We start from the raw sequence: 12,850 nt of genomic DNA, 5'->3' as shown, positions 1-12,850 counted from the left end.
TAGTTCCTAAATCACCATCCCGATCATCCATGTGTGAGTCATATGCATGATTATTGATTAACATTTACATGTACGTCATATTTTCATATGCATGCTAAGTCCCATATTCAAGAAGGAAAGAAAATATTTTGAACGAAATGAGATGATTGTGACTACATTTATTCATGTATATGTGTGGGGCTGGGAGATGTTTTGGCCTCCCTTACCAAATCATTATGGGTTTCCTTACCTTAGCACGTGTTTCTGTTGGGGGCAGAGCTATTTTGGTCTCCCTTACCAATATAGGTCAAGATCGAGTTGGGTTTCATCTCGACCTCCTTGCGGCATTATGCACTATAGCCATGATCATGATCGAAATCACAGAGTCATAATCAAGGATCCAAGTTCACAGTTACAGTTACAGATTCAGATACAATTATGCAGTTTCATTGATTATGTTGACTTAGCAATGCATATGTTTCATTTCATGTTCTCTCATTCATTTTGAAGTTTATTTACTTGTTTAAAGTAAGAGCACAAAACAAAGGTATTTTTAGTATCAGTTAATTTTAATCTGTGTGTGCTTGTATTTACGTAGTACTCGTTATTCCCCCCCCCCCCCCCCCATATTTTTGTTGAGTCTTTTAGACTCACTACTTACTTATTTTCAGGCAGGTTTACGTTATCATCGGGATTGAGGGGCAATACTATCGAGTGGACGGCGACGCGGGCACGACACATCCCTCCGACCTATGCTAGCCTTCCTCAAAAGTTTATTTTATCATTTTATAGTCTTTTATTTTGATACTAGGAATAATGTAAATGTAAAGATTCATTTATCATCTTTGGGCATGTAAATATCAAAGTGTTAATTATTTTGATGGTTAAATTGTCAGATCTTTTTCTCAGGTCTTCGTTCTTATCTCGGTATGAACTACTTAATGTTGTTGGTCGTTTTATTTTTTGACTGCTATTTGTGACAGGTGGGTTGTATTATAAACAGAGAGGCCATGCCGAAATTTTTAAGAATTTAATTTTTTGAAAATTCGTATTTTATTTAGTTTAATTTAAAATCAGAGTTAGGGTCGTTTCAGTTAGAACTCAAACTTGTTATGTTTTGTAATTTGAATTTGTTTATATTCGGATTGTAATCTAGAATCGAAGCATGTTTGGAACTTTTATCGATCTAGACTTCTTGTTGATCTTAGGCTTTATGAAAGCATGTTTTATTATTTCGTGATTTCTCTACACCCCGTTTTTTGTGTGTGTTTTGAAGGCATGTTGAAAGCAAGCGCGGGAATATATGTTGCTAGCCTGAGCATTTTCTGCCCAGGCCTCCCGCGCGCGGGCGAGGTGGTACCTCGCGGGCGTGGGGGGTTTTCTAGGGGCTCGGGTTTATTAGCCCGCACGCAAGAGGTGTATCTCGCGCGGGCGCGAGCCTTCTGCCGGGGCCCTGGATGTGTTGTCTGCGCGCGCGCGAGACGTTATCTCGTGCGGGCGCGAGGCGTTCTATTTAAAAAAAATCTAATTGCTTTAATGTTTTGGATCTTGTATGCTTAATTAGCTGTTTAGAACCGAGGTCTCACATTAAGTGATATCAGAGCGATAAGTTCTTGGTTGAACAAGAGTGAGAGGGGTAGATTGAGTCTGCGTGTATTGGCTCCTCGCATGTGATTGAGTTATTTAACTATTTATTTAATTCCATGCGAGCATGCTTTATTATTTGAGAATAAATTGAATTACATGCCTATGTGATTTAATTTGTAAAGCATGATCTACTTGAGATTTAATTGTTTCTGTTATCGACTGGTATCCGGTATTCTGAGCGGTGGTAAGGGCACCGTTTGTAGCGATTGAGATATCTTGTGTCCTAACCTTTGATTATCAGATGGGTCCTCGTCGAATTATTAACAGAAACCCACCGCCAGTTATTCCTACGACTGAGAAAGCTAGTACTGAAACTGTTCAGATGGATGCTACAGCGACTCCTATGGAAACCTTGATGAAGAGGTTTCAGTCGTTTAATCCGCCTTTGTTGCTAGGTACAGAAAATCCGGTTGACCGTGAAAGCTGGTTGGACGACATTTGATCATTTGTTCGATTCCCTTGATTACTCTGACGACCGCCAAACTAGGTTAGTCATTCATCAGCTTCGTGGTGTTTCTAAGAACTGGTGGATCACAACGAAGAGATCCATGGAGAACCGAGGTACAGCGGTTAATTGGTCTCTTTTCAAAACTGAGTTTTATAAGCGGTTTTTCCCTGTTACGTACCGAAAGGACAAGGGAGCCGAGATTGCCAATCTGAGGCAAGGGAATCTGAACATTGAGGAATACATAGCCAAGTTTGATAATCTGTTGCGTTTTGCACCGCATATTTCCGACAATGAAGAAGCCAAAGCCGATCAGTTTATCATTGGCTTGAATCCCGACATCTTCACGTTGGTAAACACTGCTAGGCCCGATAACTTTGCGGATGCCATGAATCACGCAAAGGGTGCGGAAGCGGGTTTGTGGAGACAGAGAGAAAATAAGATGGTGCCTCAACAGCATAGACAGTCTCAGAAACAACCGTCTCAGTATCAGAATCAGACACCTCAGTATCAGAACCAGCAGCAGAGGTATGAAGGTGGAAGCAATGGGGGAAACAGAAAGGATCAGTACAAAGCAAGAGGGAAACAGTTCAAGAGGCAGGGGAATAGTTCTTCTAGTTCCAGTGGTTCCAAGCAATTCCGTTCAGGACAGAGTTCTAGATCATCATCTTTGTATTGCAGCAAGTGTAGAGGTAGACACTCATCGGATCAGTGTGTAGGGGTTTTTTGGAACTTCAACACCTGTCAGCAACCGGGACACTTTTCTAAGGTGTGCCCTCAGCGTAGTAGAGATCGAGCTCAGAGTGAGAGTTCATCTAGACCTACAGCACAGCCCGAGAGACAGTCTTCTGTAGCTCACTCCTTCCAGCCTCAGCAACAGAACAGACAGGGAGGTAATCCCAGTGCGAACCATCCTCCGAGACAGCAGGCACGAGTCTTTGCTTTGACGGAGGATCAGGCTCAGGCAGCACCGAACGATGTTATAGCAGGTAACTATTCGATTTTTGGTTATTCTACTCATATTTTGATAGATACAGGTGCTTCCCATTCCTTTATCTCTAAGAAATTTGTGTTATTGCATGCTTTGCCTACTGAGTTGTTTCCTACTGTAGTAGCTATTACTTCACATTTGGGTGGAGGAATTGTTTCTGTCAGATTAGTCAGGAACTGTGAACTTTGTTTTGAGGGAAATTTGTTAGAGTTCGACTGTATTGTACTTGGACTGTCAGATTTTGATTGTATTGTCGGTATAGATGCTTTAACCAAGTACAAGGCAACATTCGATTGTTTTCTGAAGGTTGTCAGGTTCAGACCTAAAATGGCATACGAGTGGAAATTATTTGGTAAGGGTTCTCGATCTAGAATTCCTTTGATTTCAGTGTTATCTATGACTCGTTTGTTACAGAGAGGTGCAGAGGGATTTTTGATTTATGCAGTTGATGTACTGAAATCTAGCCTTGAATTGGTTGATATACCAGTGGTTAGAGATTTTGCTGATGTGTTTTCGGAAGATGTTCCTGGATTGCCACCGATTCGAGAGATCGAATTCAGCATTGATTTGGTTTCAGGTACTCAACCTATTTCCAAAGCTCCGTATCGTATGGCACCGATTGAACTGAAAGAGTTGAAGGAGCAACTTGAGGATTTGATTTCCAAGGGATACATCAGGCCTAGTGTATCGCCTTGGGATGCTCCTGTTCTGTTTGTTCGAAAAAAAGATCGTTCTATGCGGCTCTGTATTGACTACCGTCAACTGAATCAGGCTACAGTCAAGAACAGGTACCCTTTACCCCGAATAGATGACCTTTTTGATCAACTGCAGGGTTCTTCTGTCTATTCGAAGATTGATCTGAGGTCAGGTTATCACCAGCTAAGAGTGCGAGAGGAAGATGTTCCTAAGACCGCATTCAGAACGAGGTATGGTCATTTTAAGTTTATAGTCATGCCGTCCGGTTTGACTAAAGCTCAAGCAATTTTTATGGGTTTGATGAACCATATCTTTCAGCACTATTTAGATGAGTTTATCATTATATTCATCGATGATATTCTTATCTACTCGAAGAACCGTACTGACCATGCAGAACATTTGAGGACCGTCTTGCAGATTTTGCGAGTTGAGCAGTTGTTTGCTAAGCTATCTAAGTGTGAATTCTGGTTGGATCGAGTTGTCTTTCTCGGTCACATTATTTCTGGAGATGGGATTTCTGTCGATCCCAGCAAGATTGAAGCGGTTATGAATTGGCCTAGACCGACATCAGTGCCTGAGATCCAAAGCTTTATGGGTTTACTTGGTTATTATCGCCGATTCATCAAGGGATTCTCGTCTATTGCCAAGCCGATTACCCAGCTGACTTAGAAGAATGCGCCTTTTGTCTGGACTGCAGATTGCGAGTGTGAGACCTCGATTCTAAACCACTAATCTCGGATTAAACAACTATTAAGCGAACAAGAATCCAAGAGTAAAACAAGTCAAAGTTTTTTTTTTTTTTTTTTTAAAAAAAACGCCCACGCCCGCGCGAGGAACCAAGCTCGCGCGCGCGCGGACAAACGATCCCGAGGCCCAACGGAGGCCTCGCGCGCGCGCGAGGAACGCCTCGCCCGCGTGCGGAAGGCCTGGGCAGAAATGCTCAGGCTGCAGAAAAAGGAAAGGGATTTCCGCGCTTGGTCCGACATGCCTTCAAATACAATTACAATAACAGGGTGTAGGGAAACATGCCATAACAAGTCATGCTTTCAGAAGGCCTAAAAACAACCAGAAGTCTAAATCGATACAACAACAACATACTTCGATTTCAGATTACAATCCGAATACAAACTAATTCGAATAACAAAACATATCAAGTTCGAGTTCTAACATGCTTCAATCTTAAACTAGATAAACATGCTAATTCGACTTCTAAACCGAGTCTCACTTCTACTACTTGCCCTCGAAGCTAACCATGCCTCTTCTGACTTGTTCCTGCCCCACCTGTTGCCAAGTACACATACAAAACAAAGCAACAGCCGGATAACCGGTGAGAATGATAATCCCAGTAAAAGCAACATATCAAGTAATGAATATACAACATGCTATCAAACCACATATTCAAGTCGAAGTTAATGATATGCATGTCTTTAAAACTAGGATATCGATTCTGATAAACACGGGAGTATTGCTCTGCTTTTGGGATCCCGAGGATGAGATCACGTAACGACTCACCGACTCTCCCAATCGAGGTGGTGCCACGTATCCCACTCCTCTAGACTTTGAGCAACCATAATGAGTATGCTAGCACTAGGCGAAATACTACAACCTAGGCCACTCAATCATAGTTCCCAAACGTCTAACAAAAAGGGCGGTTCTGCCCGCTGAAATCAAAGTAGGCTCAAGATGAATGCATAACAGAAACATAAACATAAGCCACATAACAAAAACTCAATCAATCAACAATTACAAGTTCCACGTGCTAGAACAAGTCACAATGCAATATGTGATTTAAAAAGGGAAACTCGAGAACCAACAGTCCCGAGTATGCTATCCCGCTACGATGACTGCTTTTACCTTTCAATGCAATAGTTCCAACTCCAGGAAAGCTACAACAAAAGATTGTATCAACAACTATACAATCTAAACAACAACTACGGATCAAGGTAAATCTCATTACCGATCTTCGTCCAACTCTGAAACGATCAATCAGCTGCTAACTCAGGGCTTGACAACTCCAAACGAATCTGTTCAGATACAAGAGATCGATCAACAACAAAGACCAACTTACAAGCCAAGTTCAACAACTCAAAAACGGTTCGAAATCCTCAAAACTCAAACCGACGGCATAACGGCTATAAACTGAACAAACCGGCAACGCAGACAGCAGTTCAATACTGATATCAACTCAATTCAATGCTAAAACCACAACAACAAGACAAACCCAACAAATCTCAAAACCCACATTTTCGAATAATACTTCCAAAAATCATAACAATTCCGAACGTCGCTCTAATTCAAAACCGACAGATAATAAACGATCAGAACTCTGTAGAGAACAACATACTCGAATCTAGAACGATTCTAACAACATCCAAAAACTAGAATGTATCCGATCGTAGAAGAACTTACAATATAACAGAGCTCTCACTGCAGTGATCGATAATCTGCCTTCAGAATTAATTTCTAACGGACGGATCGACCGGAAACCGAGATTGGAAGAGCTTGGAAACGTTTTCCCCAAGCTTCAATGGAGTTCACGGTTGAGAGGAAGAGGAGGAGCTCCTTTGAGAGTCAAAATAAGTGTAGATAATATATAAAATTCCATATTTGCATTTTAGTCCCTGAAATTTCCAAAATTTGCAAAAAGGACCCTGATCAAAATCAAACCGGCTCGAGAACTCTGTAATCTCTGATTAACTCAAATAAACTCATTTAAGATAAAAACGGGGCGTTACAATTCTCCCCCACTAAGAAGAGATTTCGTCCTCGAAATCAACGAGAACCACAACTCATAAGATAGAATAAAGAACTAAAGACAGTAAGAAGAACTCACGTCATCCGAACAACTCTGGAAAACGTTGTCTCATGTCAGATTCTGTCTCCCAAGTCGCTTCCTCGACTCCGTGACGGCTCCACTGCACTTTCACCAACGGAATCAACTTGGTCCTGAGTTGCTTTTCTTTCCGATCAAGGATCTGAATCGGTCGCTCAAAATAGCTCAGGGTCTCGTCTAACTCGGCTTCGTCAGGCTGAAGGATATGAGAAATATCTGGTTGGTACTTTCGCAGCATAGAGACGTGAAAAACGTCGTGAATACCAGATAAAGACGGAGGAAGTGCAAGTCTGTAGGCAAGATCGCCTATCTTCTCGAGAATCTCGTACGGACCGATGAATCTCGGAGATAACTTTCCTCTCTTACCGAATCTGACGGTGCCTCTGAACGGAGAAATCTTAAGGAATACACGGTCTCCCTGCTCAAAACTCAGAGGTCGACGTCTGACATTCGCATACTTCGCCTGTCTATCTTGAGCTGACTTCATTCTGGTCTGAATGATCTTAACCTGCTCTGCCATATCTCTAAGCATCTCCGGTCCCAAATCTGGTGACTCGGACAATTCATCCCAAAACAACGGAGATCGGCACTTTCTACCATACAAAGCCTCAAAAGGCGCCATACCGATACTCGCTTGGAAGCTGTTGTTGTAAGAAAACTCGACAAGAGGCAAAGAATCCTGCTAACTAGTGCCAAAGTCTAGCACTACCGCTCGCAGCATATCCTCCAACGTCTGAATAGTCCGCTCTGACTGTCCATCTGTCTGAGGATGATAAGCTGTACTCAGATGCAATCGAGTACCAAGTGCCCCCTGAAGACTGTGCCAAAAGTGAGAAGTGAATCTAGGATCTCTGTCTGAAACGATCGACTTCGGCACACCATGCAATCTCACAACATTGCTAACATACAACTCAGCCATCTGATCATGGCGATACGTCATCCTGTACGGAATAAAACACGTGGACTTCGTCAATCGGTCGATCACTACCCAAATAGCATCGCATCCTCGAACGGATCGTGGTAGCTTCATGACAAAATCCATAGAAATGTGATCCCATTTCCATTCAGGAACAGATAGGCTGTGCAACAGACCACCTGGTCGCTTCCGCTCTGCTTTCACTTGCTGACAGTTCAAACACCGAGATACAAATCTCGCAACATCGTCCTTCATTCTCTTCCACCAGAACTGACTCTTCAGATCGTTGTACATCTTACGACCTCCAGGATGAACGCTAAACCGACTGCAATGAGCCTCTCGGAGAATACACTGTCTCAACTCCGAAATATCAGGCACAACAATACGGTTATTCACAAACAAAACGTCATCTCTAACCTGGAATTCTGACTGATGCCCAGTTCTGACTTTCTCTACCGAAACCTGAATGCTCGGCTCAGACTTCTGTGCTTCTCTGATTGCAACAAACAATTCCGGCTCGGCTTGAATAGCAAACACTCTGATAGTCTCCCTATCTGTTTCAAACTCTAAACCAAAAGTGCAACAATCATCGACCAACTGAGAAACACCGATAGTTGAAAGAGATAGAGAACAAAGCTTTCGGCTCAAGGCATCTGCAACTGCATTCGACTTCCCTGGATAATACTTGATCTCACAGTCGAAATCCTTCAACAGATCTAACCATCTTCTCTGTCTCATATTCAGCTCTGCCTGTGAAAACAAGTACTTAAGACTCTTATGATCAGAAAAGATCTCGAAAGACTCACCATAAAGATAGTGACGCCAGATCTTCAAAGCAAATACAATTGCTGCAAGTTCAAGATCATGAACAGGATAACGAGTCTCGTGCGGTTTCAGCTGCCTCGATGCATACGCTATCACATGCTTATGCTGCATAAGAACACAACCCAAACCTCGGTTAGAAGCATCACAATACACTGCGAAACCTCCAGTACCTTTCGGAATAGAAAGAATTGGAGCACTGGTCAGTCTCCTCTTCAGATCAACAAAGCTAGCCTCACAATCTGAAGTCCAGACAAAAGGCGCATTCTTCTGGGTCAGCTGGGTAATAGGCTTGGCAATAGACGAGAAACCCTCGATGAAACGACGGTAATAACCAGCTAAACCCATGAAGCTTCGGATCTCAAGTACTGATGTCGGTCTAGGCCAATTCATAACCACTTCGATTTTGCTGGGATCGACAGAAATCCCAGCTTCAGAAATAATATGACCGAGAAAGACAACTCGATCTAACCAGAATTCGCATTTCAATAGCTTGGCAAACAACTGCTCAACTCGCAAAATCTGCAAGACGATCCTCAAGTGCTCTGCATGGTCAGTACGGTTCTTCGAGTAGATAAGAATATCATCGATGAAAATAATGACGAACTCATCTAAATAACGCTGAAAGATACGGTTCATCAAACCCATAAAAACAGCTGGAGCGTTAGTCAAACCGAATGGCATGACTATAAACTCAAAGTGACCATACCTCGTTCTGAATGCGGTCTTAGGAACATCTTCCTCTCGCACTCTCAGCTGATGGTAGCCTGACCTCAGATCAATCTTAGAGTAGACAGAAGAACCCTGCAGTTGATCGAACAAGTCATCTATTCGGGGTAAAGGATACCTGTTCTTAACTGTAGCCTGATTCAATTGACGGTAGTCGATACAGAGCCGCATAGAACCATCCTTCTTCCGAACGAATAGAACAGGAGCACCCCAAGGCGATACACTAGGTCTGATGTATCCCTTGGCAATCAAATCCTCAAGCTGCTCCTTCAACTCTCTCAATTCAACAAGTGCCATACGATAAGGAGCTTTTGAAATAGGTTGAGTACCTGGCACTAAGTCAATGCTGAATTCAACCTCTCGAATGGGTGGCAATCCAGGAACATCTTCCGGAAACACATCAGCAAAATCTCTAACTACTGGTAAGTCAACCAAAGCTGGGCTAGATTTCAGTACATCAACCGCATAAAACAAAAATCCTTCTGCACCTCTCTGTAACAAACGAGTCATAGATAACACTGAAATCAAAGGAATTCTAGATCGAGAACCCTTACCAAAGAATTTCCACTCGTCTGCCATTTCAGGTCTGAACCTGACAACCTTCAGAAAACAATCAACTGTCGCCCTGTACTTGGTTAAAGCATCTATCCCGACAATACAATCAAAATCTGACAACCCAAGCACAATACAGTCGAATTCTAACAAATTCCCCTCGAAACAAAATTCACAGTTCCGGACTAGTCGGACAGAAACAATTCCTCCACCCAAAGGTGAAGTAACAGCTACTACTGTAGGCAACAATTCAGTTGGCAAAGCATGCAATAACACATATTTCTCAGAGATAAAGGAATGGGAAGCACCGGTATCTATCAAGACATGAGCAGAATGACCGAAAATCGAACAGTTACCTGCTATGACATCGTCAGGTGCTGCCTGAGCCTGATCCTCTGTCAATGCAAAGACTCGTGCTTGCTGTCTCGGAGGCTGATTTGCACTAGAGCTACCTCCCTGTCTGTTCTGCTGTTGCTGGGGTTGGAAAGAGTGCACTGCAGACGACTGCCTCTCCGGCTGAGCTGCAGGTCTAGACGAACTCCCACTCTGAGCTCTATCTCTATTACGTTGAGGGCACACTTTATAGAAGTGTCCCGGTTGCTGACATGTGTTACAATTGCCGAAGACTCCCACACACTGATTCGGTGAGTGTCTTCCTCCACACTTGCTGCAGTACAAGGATGATGACCCAGAACTCGGTCCTGAACCGAATTGCTTCGAACCACTGGAACTGGACGAACTGTTCCCCTGTCTCTTGAACTGTTTACCTCTTGCCTTGTACTGGTCCTTTCTGTTTCCCCCACTGTTTCCACCTTCATACCTCTGCTGCTGGTTCTGATGTTGAGGTGGCTGATTCTGGTACTGAGATGGTTGGTTCTGATACTGCCTCTGCTGCTGAGGTGCCCCCTGATTACCTCTTTGCCTCCACAAGCCTGCTTCTGCTCCCTTTGCGTAATTCATGGCATCCGCAAAGTTGCTAGGCCTGTTGGTGTTAACCAACGTGAAGACATCGGGGTTCAACCCGTTGATGAACTGATCTGCCTTAGCTTCTTCATCTCCGGCAATTAGCGGTGCAAAACGCAACAGACTATCGAACTTAGCCACGTACTCTTCAATGTTCAGATTCCCTTGTCTCAGATTTGCAAACTCTGCTCCCTTATCCTTACGATACGAGATAGGGAAAAACCGCTTATAAAACTCAGATTTAAAAAGAGTCCAAGTAACCTCTGTACCTCTACTCTCAAATGCTTTCTTTGTCATGATCCACCAGTTCTTAGCACCACCACGCAGCTGATGAATTACTAACCTGATTCGGTGGTCATCTGTGTAGTCAATGGAATCAAACAACTGATCCATATCATCCAACCAACTCTCACAGTCAACTGGATTTTCTGAACCCATCAACAATGGCGGATTGAACGGCTGAAACCTCTTCAGCAAGGTTTCCATAGGAGTTGCTGAAGCATCCAACTGATCAACCTCAGTGCTAGCTTGCTCAGTCGCATGGATAACTGGTGGTGTGTTTCTGTTTATCACTCGACGAGGACCCATCTGATAATCAAAGGTTAGCACACGAGATATCTCAATCGCTACCATCAGTGCCCTTACAACCTCTTGGAATACCGAATACCAGTCGAGAACAGAAACAGTTATATCTCAAGTAGATCATGCTTTATTAATTTAAATCACACAACCATGTAATTCAAATAATGCTCAAACAATAAAGCATGCTCGCATGGAATTAAGTACACAATTAAATAATTCAAACACATGCGAGGAGTCATTACACACAGACTCGATCTACCCCGCTCACTTTAGTTCGACCAAGAATCTTAACGCTTTGATACCACTTAATGTGAGACCTCGATTCTAAACCACTAATCTCGGATTAAACAACTATTAAGCGAACAAGAATCCAAGAGTAAAACAAGTCAAAGTTTTTTTTTTTTTTTTTTTTAAAAAAACGCCCACGCCCGCGCGAGGAACCAAGCTCGCGCGCGCGCGGGCAAACGATCCCGAGGCCCAACGAAGGCCTCGCGCGCGCGCGGAAGGCCTGGGCAGAAATGCTCAGGCTGTAGAAAAAGGAAAGGGATTTCCGCGCTTGGTCCGACATGCCTTCAAATACAATTACAATAACAGGGTGTAGGGAAACATGCCATAACAAGTCATGCTTTCAGAAGGCCTAAAAACAACCAGAAGTCTAAATCGATACAACAACAACATACTTCGATTTCAGATTACAATCCGAATACAAACTAATTCGAATAACAAAACATATCAAGTTCGAGTTCTAACATGCTTCAATCTTAAACTAGATAAACATGCTAATTCGACTTCTAAACCGAGTCTCACTTCTACTACTTGCCCTCGAAGCTAACCATGCCTCTTCTGACTTGTTCCTGCCCCACCTGTTGCCAAGTACACATACAAAACAAAGCAACAGCCGGATAACCGGTGAGAATGATAATCCCAGTAAAAGCAACATATCAAGTAATGAATATACAACATGCTATCAAACCACATATTCAAGTCGAAGTTAATGATATGCATGTCTTTAAAACCAGGATATCGATTCTGATAAACACGGGAGTATTGCTCTGCTTTTGGGATCCCGAGGATGAGATCACGTAACGACTCACCGACTCTCCCAATCGAGGTGGTGCCACGTATCCCACTCCTCTAGACTTTGAGCAACCATAATGAGTATGCTAGCACTAGGCGAAATACTACAACCTAGGCCACTCAATCATAGTTCCCAAACGTCTAACAAAAAGGGCGGTTCTGCCCGCTGAAATCAAAGTAGGCTCAAGATGAATGCATAACAGAAACATAAACATAAGCCACATAACAAAAACTCAATCAATCAACAATTACAAGTTCCACGTGCTAGAACAAGTATCAATGCAATATGTGATTTAAAAAGAGAAACTCGAGAACCAACAGTCCCGAGTATGCTATCCCGCTACGATGACTGCTTTTACCTTTCAATGCAGTAGTTCCAACTCCAGGAAAGCTACAACAAAATATTGTATCAACAACTATACAATCTAAACAACAACTACGGATCAAGGTAAATCTCATTACCGATCTTCGTCCAACTCTGAAACGATCAATCAGCTGCTAACTCAGGGCTTGACAACTCCAAACGAATCTGTTCAGATACAAGAGATCGATCAACAACAAAGACCAAATTACAAGCCAAGTTCAACAACTCAAAAACGGTTCGAAACCCTCAAAACT

This window comes from Henckelia pumila, unplaced genomic scaffold, assembly GCF_033568475.1.
Source record: "Henckelia pumila isolate YLH828 unplaced genomic scaffold, ASM3356847v2 CTG_19:::fragment_3, whole genome shotgun sequence".
Classification (NCBI taxonomy): Eukaryota; Viridiplantae; Streptophyta; class Magnoliopsida; order Lamiales; family Gesneriaceae; genus Henckelia; species Henckelia pumila.
This window is presented reverse-complemented; position numbering follows the sequence as displayed.